Source organism: Chiroxiphia lanceolata, chromosome 16 (genome assembly GCF_009829145.1).
Source record: "Chiroxiphia lanceolata isolate bChiLan1 chromosome 16, bChiLan1.pri, whole genome shotgun sequence".
Classification (NCBI taxonomy): Eukaryota; Metazoa; Chordata; class Aves; order Passeriformes; family Pipridae; genus Chiroxiphia; species Chiroxiphia lanceolata.
Window position 1 is genome coordinate 13450387 of NC_045652.1, and position 20748 is coordinate 13471134.

Below are 20748 nucleotides of genomic sequence, written 5' to 3' on the forward strand. Positions count from 1 at the left end.
CAAAGAGCCACAAATGAGACACTGATTCCCTCTCTCCAATTCTACTCACCAGCTCAGTAGTTTAAGAAAATGAGGAAACTCACATCAATCTCCATTTCTACCAGGTCTATTACCAGCTACGAGGCTAATTTTGCTTTTCCATAAGGGCTGCTCAGTACGATCTCAGCAATCCCAGTTGTTTGGCATCCATTAAAAACAACACCAGAGCCAAAGACGAAAACATTAGAACTTTAACTTATCTCAAACTAGGATCCAAGAGAGGAAGGTAACCATAAAAGACCTAATTACTTCTGAGGGAATCTCTTTTCCTCCAGTGAGGAAAAGAGACCTTTCAGGATGAGAATGAAGGCTCAGAATATACTCAGTTCCTCTTGTATAAGCCATTCCTCCCTCTCATCTCCATCTTCCCCTGTTCCTGATTTACCCTCAGCCTCACTGTAATTCTATGCTGTGGAAAGGGAAGGTGCAAAGGAACAGATACTTTATTTATTTATTTTTTATATACTTCTACTAGAATTCCACCTCTCAGCATTCCCTACCCAACACAACCAGCAGAATAAAAACTGTCTCACCTCACGTGTCAAGTAAACAGACCAAAGAAATCCACTATTTAACCCAGAAGCTCATGGAAAAAAATACACAAATCCTCTGTCTTAGCAATAATTAAAGCAGCCGCACAGGAAACTATTTTTAGAATGGATTAAAAATTACTTATTTCTTACTCTGGCAAACTGTATAATCAGAGAAAGCTTCTCTTGTATTTTTCCTTTTAAACAGCTGACCGAAAAAGGAAAACCTACAGGACTATGGCAATTCAATGGGAAACAAAACAGGGTTACAGAATCACCATCCACTGCTCTATGGAAGCACGACAGAGCAACCTTTTAACTTCCTCTTCCTTTTGTGAGTGCTTCAGAGGAAAAAACACCCAAAGACCAGGGACTGAGTACAGGTGAAATCAGAACTTCTGTGTGCTAGTTCCAGACAACAGGAATTTTAAAGTTCCTGTGAGAGTTTTAAAACCCAATAACTCATTTCAATTCGCCATCCCCAATTTTGAGAATAATTTATTGAGCTGGAGAAGTATGACAACTGTAACTTTGTGCATATGGTCTGTCTATGTAATTATTACCTTTATTCTATATTTCAGGTGTGCCTTCTAGAGCTAAATAGCAACATAAATTTCTAAAGCTATTATTGAAGAATTATATTTTTCATTTAACTCTTTTCCCTCTGCCACAGCCTTTCAGTCTACAGTAGATGAGCTCAGCTGCCAATTTTCCACTCGTAGCCTGTGAAACCCTCAATTTTAGGTTGCAAAAATCATTACCCTTTCTTGTAAGAAAAATATTGGCACAGCAGCTAATAGCTGAAATAAACCTTTATGGAGCAATCTCCAGGATCAGGCTGCCCGAGATGGACCATTGGCTGCGTTCCACTGTTTGCATATTAAACCCACTAGAGCAAAAAATATTTTCAAGAGCTCTATCACTTAAAAGCCATAGATTTCTAAATTCCGGTAAAGCAACGGGTGACAAGGGTCAGCAAAGGGAGACTTGGATGTGAAACCATGCCAGCAGTGGAGCAGACAGCCCCTCCCTGCTCTGCAAAGCTGGGAATGTGCCAGATTTCCTTCTTAAACACATCGACTCCAAGAGGAGAGACCTGTCAGCTGCTACTTGAAGCCTGAAATCCATGAACTCAGGAAGGTCTACCTACAAAGGCTTAAAAAGTTATTAATTTTATCCCTGGTTCGGAGGTGGTCTAGGAGAATGGGATGGATCCTTAACTGGAAACCAGGTGCCCTTTGCCCAGGCCTTGCCCAAACCCCGTCTTTGCCCATTTTCCAAAGTGTTTTTTTCTTTTGGTTTTTGCTTCTTTTAAACGAGAAAGGTTTCGGGCTTGTCAGCAGGAACGATCTCCCTGCATTTGTTGCAATGTTACAAAAGGTACTAATTCTCCTGACTTGGGCATTTACATTCTGCCTCCTCAAAGTCAACCGACTTGTTTGAGCCTGACACAGGATTTGTTTATGCTCCGCTCTGGATCGCTGCACAGCGCTGCAGAACTCCTTTTAATACAACAGATCCCAAACACCACTGAAACAATGTCTGCACATCCAGATTATAATATTTATAAAGGGATGGGAATGTTTTTTTAAGTACCTGACATTATTGAGATAATTTCAAAGGCCAAATTAGCCAGCTGGGTGAAGTATTAGTGTGAAAGCATATTTGGCAGGAGGTGAAGAAAGGACGGGCCTTAGACAAAGTCAGTATCCACCCTGGGGATGTAACTTGAGTGAGCTGAGAGGTTCCTCTGCCAGCCCCTGGTTGTCCACCCCGCTTCCAAACAGAAATGAATCATCTGCTGTGGTTCAGGAGGTGCCGCAGGAGCAAGACGGGTGTAGTAAGGAGAGCCCAGAGTGGCACCAGTGTCTGAACAACCCGGCTGAGAATTGCATCAGAAAGCTGCTGCTCCACCATCCCTGCAGCAGGAGCAGCACTTTCAGGAAGGAGGCACAGTCTGGGTGAGGACAGACTCAGCCTAGAAAATCAAAGCCTTGCTGTGTAAGTTCTCCTTCTGAGCTGTCAGCGCTCAAAGGATGGATGCTGGTCTGTGAGAGAGTCCTCACATCACTGACTCCGCATCAGCACTGGATTTATTCACACACAACACAGAACACCTCAGTTTGGAAGGGACCCATAAGGATCACCAAGTCCAACTCCCATCCCAGAGCACTCTGCTAAGATGCTACAACTGTTTCCAGCTGCCCAGTGTACAAACAAGGCAGTTGTGTTTTGAGACCTGGGGGGGGGGGAAGTAAAATAAATAAGGTAAGCAATGAAAATATTCTGTAGGTCCCAGCCTGTACCAATGCAAAACAGCAGGCAAATCTGCACCTGGGCCTGCATTCATTCCCACTTTGCAAGTTAAAGGGACAAGCCTCCTTAGTCAAATGAAGGACCTTTACATGTGGATATGATCTGAGCGACCATGGCCTTCAATTTAGTACCCAGGTTAATTCTGGAGACAAGACAAACCAGCAGTACGTCCACATCTCCCTTAGGAAAGGTGTGGGGGGAAGGTTACAGTGAAAGATCCTGGCAAATACATCTTTCAGCCATCTCTGGCCTTCCCCTGGATATTCCAGGTTAATAATTTATGCTTGTACAAACAGGCAGCCAGATTCCAGGATACATTGGTTTTACTTTCTGACAGAAGATAAACACAGGTCAGCAGGCTGATGACACAGAGAGGACTTCACTTAGTATTTGCTTCTGTGTAGACCATCTTTAATCACAGAGATATGTAGAATAATCATTACAAGCATCACAGGTTGGTTGAAGACAGAAGCAAAGAAGAACAGTGAGGCTTTGGAAGAGAAAGTAATAAAAGACCTTGACATAAAATAAACTAAAGTTACTGCATACTACTGAAATATGGCAAAGGCCACAAAGCAGGTCAAATTTGATGCATCCAAGTCATGGAAACATCTCTGCTAATGCTTCAAAGTCTGCCCAGCTTTTGACATATGAAGTTGGTAGCCTGTGTTGGAGGTAGAGTTGCTTCAGCTCTACTGTCCAACAGCAGGACACCAGCTCACAGTAAAAATTCCACCATTCTGAAGAACAGTTTTTGGAAGGCTGCATGGCAAAAATAACGTGCCTGAAGCGGGAAAAAAGTCTCCAAAAAAAGGAGAAAAAAGCAAACATCAGCTATTCACCACACGCTGCTCTAATGGCCCGAAGCTCACGGGCCACAATTAAAATCTTTGCTGAATCTGTTCTGTGAAATCACGTCTCACCCAAATGGTTCCGGGGATTTTGTGGAAAATACTCTGAATACCACAAGCCACCCCTTCTGAACCACCTTTAAGAACGACTCTGCTGATCCTTCTTCTGTTCCTGCACATAACCTTAAACAAGACTTCTCTGCAGATAAACGTCTGGGTTTAGTTCTACTGCCAGGCAACCCTGGCAGTAGAAATGTGAAAGTTTTACGTGTCTGGTTTTTTTAAGGGTGACAATCATTTATATGTGGCAGGGTACAAAAAAGTGGGGTTTATGGGAAAGATGGCTGAAGGCACCAAGTGTGTAAAAATGCAGTTTCTTTACAGCTCCCACATCAGTGGACTGAAATCCACCACTTTATTCACAAATTGCAGTTTAAATTGTCACCGCAAAGGCCAAGGTTTCTATTCTAGTCCTTTTTTTGTTTGCTTTAGGAATACTTTTGGTCTTTCTCTTCGTCTGCTCGAGACTGAAATGCAGGAATCCACAGACGGCTTTAACTTCTCAGCAACCGAACCCAAACCGCTGCAGCGCCTGCAAGCAGAGAGAGAAACAAACCCACAGCCAAATAAACCAATTAGCTGCATGGAGCTAATTTCATACTGCCATGTACCCTGAGTGGCCTTCACTAATGATCTCAGCATCACAGTGCCAACGAGATTTGCAACCCGAGACATAAGCCCAGCAAAAAACCCCCAAGACCCCTCTGACGTCAGGCCCCACATTCATGCCCTGACATTGGAAGACTCGCCCTGAACTCGTGTTAAACCAGACCTTGACTACCAGATTAAAGCAATGCTTCATTATAAACCCCTCAGTTCTCAAAGAGTCGCTGGAGTTGATACACGAAGCCTTTTTGTGGCCCTTTTGTGTAGGCTGCAGTAAAAATCAAAGCCTCTTTTCAAGGCATGATCTCCTCGTGGGTTGGAACTTGGCTTTGTGTAGCCACTTGCAAACACTAGACAACTTTGAAGAGATCTTCAAAAAACCACACACCCAGAAAGAGCCATTTTTATTAGTCCATTAACATGTCATTAAAGTTTCTACTTAGCCAGGAATCAAAATTCCATCCTACCTAAGCAGAAACTAGTCACGAATGAGAGGCAGTTCTTGCAGTGCAAACAAAACCAAGTTGACAAAACACAAGAGTTTCATCTCCAGGATTCCTAGGAATTACTCAAACTGAAACATTCTCCTGGGCACTGACCAACCATAAGTCTTCACATCCACACTGGCAAGGGCTGATTTAGCTCTCAGTAACATAAATCATTGAAAAACCCAGTACAGGGATATTGGAAGAACAACTCATTAAATTCCCAGTTAACTGAGACTGTTAGTACAAGACCAACTAAAGCAAGTTTAAGAATGAACTGACTGAGATGTGAAACTTGGAGAAACACTTAAGAGTTATGGAATCAGCTGAAGAACTTTGTAGGGATAAAAGAGGGAGATCAACAGGAAGCTGAATTAATGCTGATGCACAAAATCAGAGAAAGACACACAAATCAGAGGTGGAAATAAGCGTATCAGTTATCCCTCATACCAACTGTTCTTTCTCTTCTTCCCCCTCTGCTCACCCATAAGAAATGCCTGAGATAAAGGTTACCTCTCAGATTAAATCTTTCATTAAATCCCAGCTACTGCATCCATTTCCTTATGACTTTGCTACACCTTCCTGTGATCCAGGCCAAGAACGTTGTCATCGCTCCACAGAGTTCCCTATTTCCTAGATAGGCATAAACCCCAAATATCCCTGAGTGCTTGAGTCTTACAGACCTACCCATGGGATTTATCTTTTCCATGTACCACAGGGCAAATTCCAGCCACATAAAGTTCCTATTTCTCACTCAAATTGTACTTCCAGGGGCTTTTTTTTTTTAAATGTTGATTTTTTTTTAGGGCAAACCTTTCATAAACTGCTGTTTCATCACCTTTAGCTAATTATTGGCCCTACAGTGGCTGCACAGCTGTAAGAAATACAGATGGAGATGCTGGGAAAACAGTGGGACCGTAACTGGTGACAGACACCTCCTCTGTCATCAAGATGCCCTTGAATTGTCACCCTCCCTCACATCCTTCCACTGTTTCTTTGCAGACTGTCCCCAAACATGTCCACAGTACAACCACTTTCTGTGAGAACTGGAAGTTAAGAGGTAAGTCAGGTATTGCTATCACCATTTTACAGCCATTTTCAAAAACACCTCATCAATTACACAGTTTTACCAGAAAATATGTTAACAGAACACAAAGTCATTTATGCCCACTGCTTTTGAAACTCAGTCCTCCACCCCCACCTATACATCTGTCAGAACCACAGCCAAGTGGGATAATGATGTTGTAAGGAGAGATTTCCCAAATTCAGTCAAGTTTTTGCTTTGCCAAAGAGTCCACAAATGGTCTCCCAACTCCCTGAAAACAAAGGACACGCTCAGGCTTCAGCTACAGCATCAGCTTCTGTACACAGTAGTGAGATACAGAAATGTCTGTGAAGAACTAAAATATTTGGTTAAAACCACACAGAATAATATCCCGTTCTCAGGGCAAATACAACCTCTTAGCTGAGAACTAAACAAAACCAATTTCAACGACAAAATTCCTACTGGAAATACAAAATGGCCTTTTATATTTCCTCCACACTTCCCTGCGCAAGTTGTAGTTACTGGGATCAACACAGCTCTGGAATTCTTCCCTTATTCAATCTCTTGCATCTCCAACCACGTGCACTTGCACTGAATAATTCATATTTCCAAGCAAGTGGTGTCTATCAGGACAGGCTTCTCTGCAAGGCTTGCACATTCCTGTGCTCACACTTTGGATCAGACATCAACGTGCGCTCGGCGGCATCATCACCATAATAAAGCTAAAAACGCACCAGGAAACTATGTGGCTCAATCTTCTTAAACTGCATGAAAACTAAGGAGTAAGTCCATGCTGAAGTCTCAATACTTTGCTTTTATAGTTACCCAAGCACTGCGAAAGCATCTGGAAAAAAATTCCTAAAGCATGAAAAACACGTTCCTCCACCCACATGCACTCATAGCTCGGATTCCAAACTGAGTTTTACTAAGATGGCCAGTATTTTGTACTTTTAACACTTGGGAGTTTTCAAAGCATCTTTTTCAACCCCCTACAAAATGTCAGTACCTAACAGGACCATAAACTCATCCCAGCGTTGCTCACAACAGGTTCCAGGCAGAGCAGGGGATTGAGCTCCAAACCAGCCCTACTCTCAAGAGTCCCAGTAACAAAAAGGTCCTTTCTAGAAACACTGTCCAAATCTTCAGATGTATGGATTTGTTTCTCTGGAAAATGTGAGATGAACAACAATCAAATATAGAAAAGAAAACTTGAACGCTCCAGATATTACTTGGGCAGAAATTAAGTATTAGTTGACACTCCTGTAGTGGAGAACGAGAGCCCCTGTGCTCAGTCAGCATTTCAGGGAGGTGTATTTCATTTAACATGCCTCTGATCTCCACTTTCCCAAGTTAAATGTGTAAAGCCTTGGATGCCTTATTTTCATTACCAAAAAGAAGCCTGGAAGGACTCTCCCGTGCAGCTGATCATTTGCTTACTAATTCAGTACATAAAAAGCTTCTCCAATAAATATTATGTTCGCTATAAAACACAGAAATTTAGATTCCCCTTCTTCCCAGATATTCTCTATGGGGGTACCCAGGCCACTACTACAGCTCTGTGTTTTATAACCAGCTTGTGAGGCTCAAGTTACGTTTCTGTACTAACAGCAGCTTCCCTTCCCCCCCCCCCCCCCCCGAAACACCATCCAATTAATGGACTTAGAGCTTTTACAAGCCATTCATTTAATAATTCCGCGAGGAAAACCTGCACGACTGCTCTCTGCTGCTTTATAACGGAGAAAAAGAGACCAAAACCAGAAGCAACACATTTGCGGGTGCTTAGCAGGGACCGGCAATTATTAGGAAGCCCAAGCACTCACAGCACTTAAAGCAGCTCCAGCCCTGGGGTCCTGTCCGCGGAGCAAAACAGTTTTCAAATGTCAGGAACACAACACACAACTTCTGTACTTTCTAACCCAGTATTATCTCCAGCTCTGCTCGTATTTATATATTGTCTTGCCTCGAAATATCTGCTTGTTATGCAGAAAGCAGAAAGGAGTCTGATCTGCTGAGGAACACGTGTAACCTGTGAAAGCAGAAACCTTGGTATTGAAAATCTTGGCAGTGTTTGACCAGATACAGCCAAGCAACAGTTCAATAGAAACGTTGAATTTCTGTCAAACAGCAAAATGTCTACAACTTCCAAGGTAAAACGAAGCAGATTTTTCATTTTAAAACCTAAAACATATGTTTTGTATCTCCAAAGAGTGGCTGGTATTTACATCCCTTCACATACAGGTAGTGTCAGTATTTCAACAAGGCAATTTAAATGTTAAACATTATTTTAAAGGAGCAAAAAAGAATGCAACTTAACACATTCTCAATCTCAATTTAAAACTGACATTTGTTTTTCCAGACAAAACCACTATTTGGTTTCTTTGATATCTTCCTGCAATTAAAAAAGGTACAAAATCAACTTTACAGGAACAAAAGTTTCCAATGAGGGTATTTTAATAAACAGCACAAAGTTAATGTCTGGTTTTCATCAAGTACGAAGTAGATTGTTCAAAAGTAAGAACACTGTTATTCAAAAAATGAATGGTGTTATGTGTAAGTTGTAAACTATGTAAACTATTAGTTCATCCCATGAGGGCTTAAATGTATCAGCAGAAGAGTTATAGTTAAACAATCCACATGGAACTTTGCCTTAATGCTCAGTATTCAGGTTTGGCTCTGGGCTGCTTGATGTTAAAACTGCCTTGTGAACCAAGGACAGGAAGCTGGCAGTGGAATTGCTTAGGTGACCCAGGATGCTGCTGATCCTGAGATTAACTAACTGCCAGCAAAATGAAGAAGGAAAAGAATTCCCATTTTAAAAGCACTGAAAATACGAAACAGGGAATTTTGGCAGAGTAGTTTTTAGAAGTTGTAAATAAAAGTATAAAACGCTGCTGGCCACCACGGTCACAATATTCTCATTTCTTCATTCATACTGAAGCACTTGAGCACAGAACCTCCAGTATGAGAAATTCCATAGAAAAAGAAATTTAGCCTGTATGCTATTAGGTATATGAAAAGAAACCTCAGGGAAAAGCAGCACACTGGGCTTAAGCTGTTACAGTATAACCCACAATCTTATAACAAGCAGTTGCTAGAAATCTACTGCAAAGAATAACACTTACCCAGCACCTCTTCTAGCACTACTAACTTCACTAACTGCTACCAGAACAAATTCCAGCAGGTACTGGACGACTTTTCAAGAGGCACAGTCAACACCCCAAATTTTTCTGCAAGTAAATGAAAAGCATTCTTTCTTTCAAGTAAGGCATCAGCACCGTATCACTGCTGTAACACCACATACCTCAGGTCAGCAAATGCCTCAGAAACTTTCCCTGATTCCCAGCACACCTCGCTGTTTTCCAGGCTCGGATTTTAACCGAGCTATGCCGAGTGCTTTTTGGCATGCTTGGAGAGAAACATAAAAAGCCTCAAGTCTTGTCATGTAAAGCTTTTCAAAGCCACGGGCCTTGCTGCCAGAGAAACAGCTTTTGCCTTCCTTATTCTCAAATCTGCTGTTGGTTTTGTGGTGAGGACGAGAACAAACAGGTGAGATTGGAGCAGTTTCTTCTGAAGTGACCTAGAGCAGGCTCGGAGTTAAAACTCAGGGCAGTTAAAGTCAATATTCAGTGAAGAGTTAAGAGAACACAAAAGCCTAGAGCCATGGGTTCATTTTGTTCTAGGCTACTCAGCAAGTGGCCAGAAACTGAACCAGCTGGAATTCATTCAGAAGTACTTCTTTCTTCCCAGAGCTCCCCGGGCTGTCGTTATCAACCTGAGGATAACAAACACATGGATCATCAAGAGGGAGCTGGTGCTGGAAAGAAGTGGCAGAGCCTAATAGCCCATAATAAATAAATGAAGTTTTGATCGTAACTTGGATCTTAGAACTGAGGTATAAATGCTTTTAATGTCTTAAAGGGGAAAACTGCCCACACTGGATGGAATTAAACATTCCACTGACTTCTTTTCTTGATGGTTTCCTTGTTATCAGCTCTTACATGCCTCTATTTTTGTCTTCATTACCATTCCATATTCAAATTATACCCATCAGGTTCCAGACAATTCGAGAGGCATGTGCAAAAAACTGGGAAAAATTACACCTTGACCATCCAGATAAAATTTAAAAAAATAATTCAGGCTGATTAAGTGCTGAGCTACAAAAGGGAAAAATGACTTTAATTTCCTATACAAAAGCTCAAATAGAGGTGCAAAGTTTAAAATCAGGAAGAGGGAAGAAAAACTGTGTTTGCCCAAATTAAATTCTTGGCATAACTTCTCTTCTGGAATAAGGTACATCAGCTGCTTTACAAGATTGTTTTTAATTCCTGGAAATTTTTTCAATCTCCAGTAGTTTGTCTTGTGATTATTCAGCCTGTTATAATCCCTTTCAACATCCGCCCAAGAGGCTGCAAATCGCTCTCCACTGTCTCTAGTCTTTCTTTTTTTGTTCGGAGAACTCGGCTCAAACCCTCCTTGTTGACAAATGAAAAAAAACCGAGGGAGCCCCAAACACGCCCGTGTTTGTGAAGGGCACAGACGGTAAAAGGTGAGCAGCCACCTGGACAGCAGCCAGGGAATCAGCTCGTCTGGGCTTTATCAGCCCAGGCCCTGTGCCAGCCCTGCTGAACTCACGGGGGGGAGCGGGAGGGGACAGAGGTGGCACCGGGGAAGGAGGGGGCTGCCAGTGGATGTGTGGGAATAAGGAAGCTGTGGCAGAGGGGAAGGAGAGTGGGACAGAAACGAGGCTTGTTCCAAAAAGAGACTGCAATTACAGAGATATTAATAGCTTTGGGAAGCCAAATTTTTATCATTCATTCACCTCCTTTTGTTCTTTTGTTAACACCAGTAGAGAATCTCTGTTTTCTTCTATAGGATGTTTGTCCATCTGTTGCAGGAAAAACATCCCTACATAACAGACTTTCCAAAGAATTAGTAAGAAAGCTTTTATGATTTAATAACCAGTCCCATTGAAAAGCGACAATAACAGAATGATGCATAAGAGACATTTTTGGTGCTGCCATTGTTACAGGGTAAGCCCTGTCTACAAGAAGCACGTAGACACACTCCCTCCAATCCACCTAATCACCTATTAGTCACCCAAGTGGTAAATCCCTAAAAGCACTTTGGCTGGGGCCGGGTTGAACCAAGTGACATCAGCTCCCATCTGATTTCCTGGCAGTGGGGTGCACGTGAGGGCCGCTGTGCCCGAGGGAATGTGGGTCAATCCGTGTGTGTCCCGGTGTTGAATGTGCAGGCTCTCGAGGGACACGCAGCACCGTGACTCAGGAGCAGCCCCAGCAGTGGGATTATCACTGCTCCGTGCTGGGCCCTTCACACGGTGCTGCTCGACCTCTGGAGCGGATCTGGGAGCAGCCCGGAGCTCACACAGCAGAACGTGCCACGTGTGCCCCGGCCACGCTCCATCCACAGCCCTACAGTGATGGAGAAGAGAAGGCTGACAGGCACGTGGCACGACAGCAGCCGCCACCAAAAGGAAACGTCTTCCTTCAGAAGTCATTAATCACCAGTTGTGTTTGGGTGTAAACACCCAGATTTAACAGCCCTGTGTTCCTCTCGGCAGCAGCGAGATGGACAATCCAAAACTGCTGCTGCTTTGGAGCTGGGAGTAAGACTGCCAGCCTGGAGATGGAGCGGGATTCCTCCCAGGACATGTCCTAGCTGGATGTGGTTAACCAATAACCTCAGGGTAGCACCCCCTTTTTCCAAACAGGATTTGCAATTAGTATCAAAGTTCAGCAGATCCATATTACACCGCGTTATCGCTCTCTTACACAAGCAAAGCCACCCCCTTCACTTCAGGTATTTTAAGCAAAACGTCTCATTCTTGCGTGACCTAAGGGAGGCACAACACTGAGGGCTGAATGGCACCAAACAAGATTCCATGAAAAGAAGGCTTTTATTCCAAATAAAGCTGTATCAGCCTATGTGTTACTCCCTTGTTCTAATCATATAGGCCAGCATCTATTTAAACTGCCAAGTTAATGACTTCAAATTTGATCAATAGTCTCTGTTTATTCAGCCCAGTGCTACTGACAGTCACCAGGGCTGAACAACAAAACAAACACACTGGTCGGGGCCAATCTGTGGCTGAGGAAGAAAATCCAGTCCACGACAGCAAATCCCCTTCGATGGAGTGGGAAGGTGGGGAGGGAGCTCTGTCCCTACGGACACAGCCCCTGTCCTTTGTGCCCACTAAACATTTATCCACATTATTCTGCTCACAGCCACCTCGTGAGGTGAGTGAGCTCAAGCAGAACTAATATCACAGATCCAGGGTGACTCCAACTCTTCTTCTGTGCCATCAGGCTATGCTAAAATACTTCTATTTGTTTTCAGATTAAGCCTAGTAGGACATGACAACAACAAGGGGATGTCACTAAGCCTTTGGACCATAAGCAGTGATTTCCCTCACTGTCACCATATCCACTACAGAAGGAAATTTCCTTTGGAGAAGCTTCAAGAAAGGCTGGAATCATCTTCTCAAAAGCAGGATGAAAACGTCCTTGACTGAATCTCCAGCCAAAAGATGCTAGGAATGTTTTAGTTACAGACTGGCTGCAGAGAGCAAAATAAAAATAGAGTTTAGAATGAAAACAGATAAGTAGAGCATGCCTGTAGCATTCTAGCACAGATTTTTCTTTTTTAAAGAATAAACATTTTCACTGCAAAGTCAGTCTCTCAACAGTGGCTTAACAACAATGTGTGGACCTTCCTCCCCTGGGCAATTTTTATTAACAACTTGCAAGCTACTCACTAATGGAAACTCCCTTTCCAATCCTAAGTGAATCCACAGTCACAAAGGCTGGGATCTTGGTGAAAATGCTGTAGTGCATTATTCTGACCAGGATGTTTGGTCACAATTTTCTCAACATTATACATTCATCACTCTGCCTGCAACAGCACCTGTTTGCTGTTTTCCTTGTACAAAATGTCAGTGTCCATCACATCAATAAATTCTAATCCCACTACGGCTCTGAGATGCCTCAATCAAAGGTATTACATAAATAAACTGGAGCTTGAAGGAAAACACACGATGCCTCTTCCAATACAACTTTAATGTCTGTGTTTCATATTCAGACACAGGATTTTATGCAAGGGACTGACCACTTGGCTGCAGGACCCTGCAACAAAAAATACGAAGAAAGTTCTCTTAAACAAAAAGTTCTTTATCAAACTACTATATTAACACATCCAAAGTCCCAAATTTAACATCTAAAAAAACCAATACATGAGGACAGCTGGTTCAGTCAAAGCCTAAGACGTTTGCTTTCCACTTTAAATTGATTAAACAGATTCAATACACTGCATTTCGCATGGATGGTTAACAGTGCTAATATTCCTGATAAAATGAAATGTATGAGGAAAATTCTCACTAGGGCTACCTCCCCCTGGATATATTCCTTGCTCTCACAGTAATTTAGTATAACGGAGGCCTAACAATTTCACTGAACAGGATTACAAAAACCAGCTCTTCACAGTTCATGGCACAGAAGCTCCCAGAAATATCTATTTCTCCACTACTTTCTCCACTCAGGGAATGCACTTGAAAAACAGGCTGATGCAGCTTTGTGGGAAGCATAAAATAATATAATGTTTGTCTGTTGTTTTGTTTTTATTAAGAAGGTGATTCTTGTTTATCAAATAGTCAAGATATTAAAAGTCAGCCTTTTGTTTGCATTCATATCACTAAGAGCACACCTCAGAATCAGATATTGTCCAAGCACTGAATGACAAACTCTAGATAAAACCTAAAGAGAGCGAATTTTAATAAAAAATTTTCACGAGAGAAAAACCTTTAAACACCATTTCACTCCTTACTCCAATAAGCTATGTGGCACTAATTTGAAGTGATAGTGCTGTTCTTTTAATTAAAAAATGCCAGTAGGAGGTTGATGCAGTGGCTGTGCTCACAGGGCACAGCTGAGGCTTTGTGTAGGGAATTAACACACGATTTCAGCTGGGTTAAGAGGCAAAACAAAACCCTTAAGTCAAAACAAACATATAGGGAGTGTTATTACAGGTGCTTGATAAAGTCATCTGGATGTTTGCCTCAATGCTGTTAAATTCTGGAGGAAAAAATAAAGCAAGAAAAAACCAAAACACTCTCACTGCAGTTGTGTAAATACATGAATCTTGGTTTACCTATTTATGGGGAGGACTTAATTCATGTATATCCCTCCCCTTCCCACCTCAGAGCTCCTCTCCCACTCTCCTGGGTTGTTCCTTCCACATCTCCTGTCCACAGGGTTGGGACCAGGACCTGGCACCCCTCCTTGTCTCCTCTGTCAGATCATGGGAGGGTGGATTTGCTCTACAGGCTACTCATCCCCATGAGTCCTGGAGCCCTGGTATGCTTAACATCTCTGCCTTCATCAAATTTGACTGAAATCTGATGAAGAGCCAAAAATTAGTCCAGAGGAGAATGACAGGTGAGATCCCTTTTCAGCCTGGTAATTTTTTACTCTGGAAAGGAGATTAAGCTTGTCCCTAAGTTTATCCTCTGTAGACAGCTTCCATGTGCCAGGCTTCACTGCTGATTTGTGAAACACCAAAAGCCTAGAAAACTGATACATTTAGAAGAAATACCCCCTCCAAATATTTGCTTGATCATTTTCCCCTTGGTCTTGCAACATTTTTAACTCCACCAGCCCAGAGGAGGCTGGCAGCCACAACCAGCACATAAAAGAAGAGCTGTACATTAGCATCTGGGAGCACAACAATCCTTAAAACTCGCAGCTGCTCCTCCTGATACAGCCTCCCTGGGGAAGGAACATCCCAGAAAGAGGCAGGACGTTCTGCCTTTACTTGGCATATGGAGCAGCAAAGAGAAGTCAGCTAATCCAAAGGCTTCTCTTATATTTACTCACCACTCCTACAATGACTATTTCAATCACGTTTACACTACCAGCATCACCTCAGACATCACAGATAAATCTGTTTTCTTCGACTGTTTCAAAGTCTGTTTTCTCCCTGCACACTTGTAGGATTTTACATCCTAAGGCAATGAGAAAAAAAAACTGTTACTACTTTCCAACTGGGCTTTATTTTCTTTTTTTTTTCCCCCTTTCTATCAAAAATAGCTCTCATCTACGTTCTAGTTCAATTTGGAAGTAGCACATGCAGACTTGATAAGCATCCTGCGAAGGAAATGCCTTGAATTGCAGACTACTTACAACACATTTTCCCAAGCAACTTTCTATAAATCCCATTTGATGGCTGGTTTGCTAATTTCTATTGAAGTTTATCAAAACATTATTTGTAGACAAGCCCAATTACTTCTCTGATTGCACAAATAAAAAAAATTATAAAAGAAATGACTGTGGCTGGAAGTCTAAGCCAAACTGCTGGGTTACACTGAAGTGTTATTTATCCTGTTAGCCGGCAGACCTTTAACTGCAAGGAGGTATTTAATTTTAAACTAAAGAACACCACACAGAAAAGCACCTATTTACATGTTTCTTTTGTCTGACAAAGTCTCCTTCTCGACCATGTAAAAGCACTGCTAAGAGCTGGTGACAGCCCAATTATTGGAGTTGATTCCATTACCCTAAGCAGATCTAGGGGTTGCAGGTTGGTGTCAGGCTGCCCGGCTGCCTCTCATAGCTGTGCTCGTTTATTGTGCTGGAACAGACACATGGAAAAATATCTCTTAACATTCAATTCCTTAAAAATCTTGGAAAGAAGGAATAAAAGATGTAGGTGTTCCTATTACGGTGTATTAGCTGTAAATGTAACATACTATATTTTAGTTAATTATTGCCCAATATGCAGAAGTCAGTCTCACAAAAAGCCACACACTTATTCCCACAGCCTGTGCTTTTTACAGGATGTTGGATTATTGAATGAGTGACAGGATCTCTGGGAAAAGGGGCAGAGATGTAAATCCGAGTCTGGTTACATCACACAACTTGCTTACATCACACAATTACCAAGTTGTATAAAGTCTTTAAAGCCTGAGTTTACCACTGAAGCCCTTCTCTGAGTCCAGAACATCCACAGGCTGATGGACCACAAAGAGCTGAACCCCTCCCTGGCACCTCTGAGCTCCTTAACTTCACTCCTCCCTTTTAATCTCATCCCACCTTATTTCAGCACTCATCTGTGCAAGGGGGGGGCTCAGCAGAAGTATTTTCACCCTGGTTAGAAACAATCTCAAGGGGTGGGTTCAATGCATCAGCCCATCCCAGCATACACACGCCACACACAAGAAATGGCTGGGAGGCGAAAAATCAGAGACACAGAAGTTCTCTGCAAATCCCAAAAGCCACAACATTTCAGGCATTGTGGTTTTTTCCCACCAAGCCGTTTCTGCTCCCTCTGATCTGTTCAGTTGGGTGTTTACAGACATGTGAGATGGAGATGCCCACTGCAGTGCTCAGCCTGACTTGTTACCCGTGTGCAGATGTTTTTGAGAAAGAGATACGAGGGACACTGCTTGGAATTCCTAGGAATATACAGCTCTGAAGCAAACAGCTTTTCTACAGCCCAGAAAAGTCACCCAATTTCTCTTTCGAAGGCTGACATCAGACCTTTAGCTTACATTCACACACTCCATCCTGAACTCAAAATTAATGGATTCTCTTCCCTTTAATGTTAAAGAAACCCCCCTCAACAATGAGGTGTCTGCTAATCAAACTTACACTTGCAGGATACGACATTTCTGCATTTAAACCAGAGTTTAAAGAGAAATTCCCCCATGCTTACAAAAATGTCTGCACACGGGAAAAGAACCAAACACATCAGCTGCAAGGATGAAGAACAAGGATTCCCCTGGAAGTGCATCAATCACTGGAAGTCTGAATCAAATTGAAATTCCTCGTTTTTCTAAACTCTGCACTTGTGTAGTGAAAAAATTATGTTAAGGCACCAGCACAATCCATACACTCAGTTCATTTGCAGTCTGGAGTTTTGGTGTTTTGTTGGGTTTTTTTTCACTTTTGCTCTCCAGGAAAACGGAGCACATGCATTTCAAAAGACGTTTCCTTTCCAATAAACTTTGTGGGTCACACACCCCGTGTACTAAAGGATGTAAAAACACTGACCACAGGGACTGAATTTTCTGCTGTAATGTCCGGTTGGCTCAGGGGATGCAACACAGAACCACATCCGGGTGTGAGGAAGAAAGGTCAGGACCATGAAAAAGAAAGTTCAGGCTGATGTAAGGAGTTGCCAAAATAAAGAAATTATTTTTCAATATAAATAAGAAGGCAACTGTCTTCCGTGGGGTTTTAACCTTTGTTTTCAGGAGAAAAATACAAAGGAGAGCTTTTAATACAGTGTTCTGGAAACACCAGGGAGATTAATCAGAAACACAGATTCGAATACGTGCAAATTTAGTTTGCTATTTTGTGAAGTAAACAAGGTATGGAAACTTTAAATTGATAAAAACTTATGCACTTTATTTTAGTCTAATTATTAGAGGAAATAGGCGGATTTTTAAGGAAGACAAAAATGTATACATATGAAAAGGTCAAAAACCCCACCATTTTTCCCAATTCACTCATCCAAAAATGGCATTTTACTCCAAATAATGAAGTGTATCTAGAAAAAAAGATTGAATCCTATCAAAAATATTTCTTTATCTACTACTGGTCGCCTATGAAAGCAAAAACTACTGCAAGAGAAGGATAATACCAGGCTACCTATGAAGGGAAAAGAAACACATTTTATTTTCTTCAGCAGGGCTTCTTCATAACGGGCTGGGAGAGAAACATCCACCATTCAGAGAAAGCAATCACGGGTAAAAACTGTACATTAGTGAGGACATTCAGGGACACACAATACTCCTGGTCAATAATACTTGGGAGTTAATAGTGTGGTTTAATAGTGAGTTAATAGTGTGGCTGCTGGACAGCCCCGGGAGAGACTCGGGACCCGAAGTGTAAAATGGGAGAGGCTGTTACAAACGCCCAATTCCACGGGATTTTCCATCGCTTTCTTACGGTTTAGGATTATGAGCTTAACCCCTCTGAACTGCTCCAGCGCACGGGAGCCACCGCAGGGGCCGGGGCTTGCCCGGTGCTCGCCGGGGCCGGAGCCGCTGCCCGGCCAAGGACAATCCCCTCCAGCTGTGCCGAGGTGAGCACAGCTGGAACAGCTGCCTGCGGCACCCGCCGGCACCGCGGGGATTGTGCATTATTCCTGCGCGTTGCTCCCACACAATAATGGATTGTTGCACCCACAGAACAGACGAACAAACCTTCCATTTAAATACTTTCTGTTAAATTGTATCAGTATGCGGAATAATGCCCATATCCTCCAAAAGAAAAAAAAAAACAAAAACAAACAAACAAAAAACCGGGGAAGAGGATTTTTTTCGTGGGGGAGGGGAAGACGAGTAAAGCAGGCTCTGCCAGCTTTATCTATCTATGCTGTGAATTGGGTAGCCTTGGGGATTTTTGCCTGCTGTGCTTAGTGTCCTTGACAACAAGCCAGTTTGAATTTTGGCCTTTAACTTGACAAAAATGACTTACTGAAGAGGAAGGCATCGAGCTATTACAGCCCTGTGGAGAGATTCTTTCTAAAACAGCATGGATGCTTACTCTGCCAATTCAACTCAAGCATCCTCAGATTTATCATCCAGCTCCTACACCCCCAAGGATTCACCATGTCCATAAGAGAATATGTGAAAGAAAAACTTTCAGCGTTTTTGCTTTGTCTCCACTTCGCATTTTACGACTTTCACAAAGAGATAGAAAACAGTAAAATATCCCGAGGGATCCCCTCTCACAAATTATTGAATTTCCCTTTAAAGGGGTGTGAAGCAAAGTTGAAAAACATGTAGCATCTTAACCTGTTACGGACCTACTGACTCCCTTTTAGCAAATATCCACTGCAGCTTTCTTCCAATATTACATTAATACTTAAATAAATATTTTTAAATTGATACATACACACTTGCTGCGTGGTTTAAGAAATCACTGCTGTCTCTGTTTTTCTGTTCCATAAACTCCCAATACACGCACATACCTCAGCTTTTCACTGTTCATCTTAGTGTGAATCCTTGAGCTAGACTTACAGGGGGAAGCTGAATCTGCACTGAAGCAGCTGAAGTGTGACCACAGGTTTTCTTCCGCCAGTTTTCTCGCGGCAGGTGACAAATTTTTGGCAATGAGGGTCAGCAGACCAGCAAGGAGATAACATCTTGAGTTACTGCAGCAGCATTGCAGGAACTCATTTGTAAGCACCTGAAACATCACAATCTGAGAGTCTGAGAGTGGCAGCCTCCTCCCCACCAGCCAAATGCTCCGTGTCAACTACCCGCAGGCTCAGCTCCAGGTTTTCCAACAGACATGCCAGAGAAGGTGAGATGGTATCAAGGTAAAAAGAGCTGGAAGTGGATCAACTCTAGTGCTGTTCTCACTGCCAAAAGAGGAGGCATCCTGGGATGGCAAAGCATCGAGGACTATTGTGAGACCTCGACAAAGACATTCCTAAACCTGAACGGATCCACAACATGGTGGTTGTCAACAAGTATTTCGAGACTCAAGATGTCCCCAACTCCTTTGTCCCCTGGCAACTGTCAGTACAGGAAAGAACAAACCATTTTCAGTAAGTTCATTTTACTATGGGAGAACAGATCAGCATCTGTTTCCATGAAAAATACCTAAGCCCTAATAGAGGTAAAAGCTTTCAATTATATTCCAGACTTCAGTCCTTTTCGAAGTAATATTTTGACTATTTCCAGAGGAATCGCAATGGAAAAACAAAAAAAGGTTCAATTCCTAACTTAGGGAAAAAAATGACAGAGGGGACATCTCTTCTAGCCTTTTTTTTTTAAATATTCTCTTCACTCAGGTCTTAACTGAGTTGCTCTGCTGTGCTCATACCTAAACTTTGCACCCAGCAGACCAATTTCATCACGTCTTCTCCAAACCACTCTGCCCTATCACGCTGCCTCCACCAAGAGAGCCCAAACCAACACGGAGCCAAGTGAGTAGTTAACTGGAGAACCATAAATAGTAGCAGGTAATCCAACCAGAGTAATCCAACTCTAAGCATTTCAACTGGACTTGCTTCAAGTTGGGCAGCAATCCAGGTAAACCTCCAAAACACACACAGGGATGGTGTTTCCATGCACTACTTCTGTGACCCACCATGCAAACCTCCAGCCAGCCCAGAAGCACCCGAGGGGTCTCGTGGGTCTTTATTTCCAGGGGCAGTTTGAGCAGCCCTGGGGTTGCTGTCAGGAAAGTTCTGCTACTGGCACCGAGAACACTGTGGTGTAAAATCAACTTCCTCCCTGAGAAATCAAACACTGCCTGTGTTACCCCAGAACTGATGATTAATTTTGAAACACAAAGAGAAAGGATGATGCTACAAATGTTTAGAAATGTGATAGAGCTGTTCCAGGAAATGGATGAGAAAACTGTTCTTAGACTGGTGGGTATTATGGAATAAAAAAGAAGAAACCATGAACTGCACAACCACATCCCAAATTGCATTTCTTTATATGAAGACATTCAATTTGACAAAAGAAAGTTTCAAGTTAGGAATAGAGCAGTTATTGTTTCTACTTTCCCTGCCTGAGGGGGATATTCAAACAAACTCCTTCTGGTGATTTAATTTACTTCCACCAGGACAATGGTGCTGGCACAGCTTTGACTTACTGGGAGAAACAAAAAAGGAGACTCGCTCTCCATAGCCTGCCCAGAGGAAAAGGCTGCTCTTTGGATTCCCACTCGGGCAGCCCAAAAATGCCAGCTGGCTGGTTGCAAAGGCTGTGCTCTCCACTTCCTCCCAGGAAAGCAACATTTTATTTTATTTTTCTTAAAGTTCCCGTAGCTATATGCCCT

At 42.5% G+C, this 20748-nt stretch overlaps 1 protein-coding gene across 4 annotated transcripts in view; it reads right to left on the bottom strand.

Moving 5' to 3' along the window:
• SMURF1 (SMAD specific E3 ubiquitin protein ligase 1) overlaps positions 1 to 20748 on the bottom strand; it is a 45462-nt gene that overhangs the window by 19921 nt on the left and 4793 nt on the right. The window lies entirely within an intron of this gene.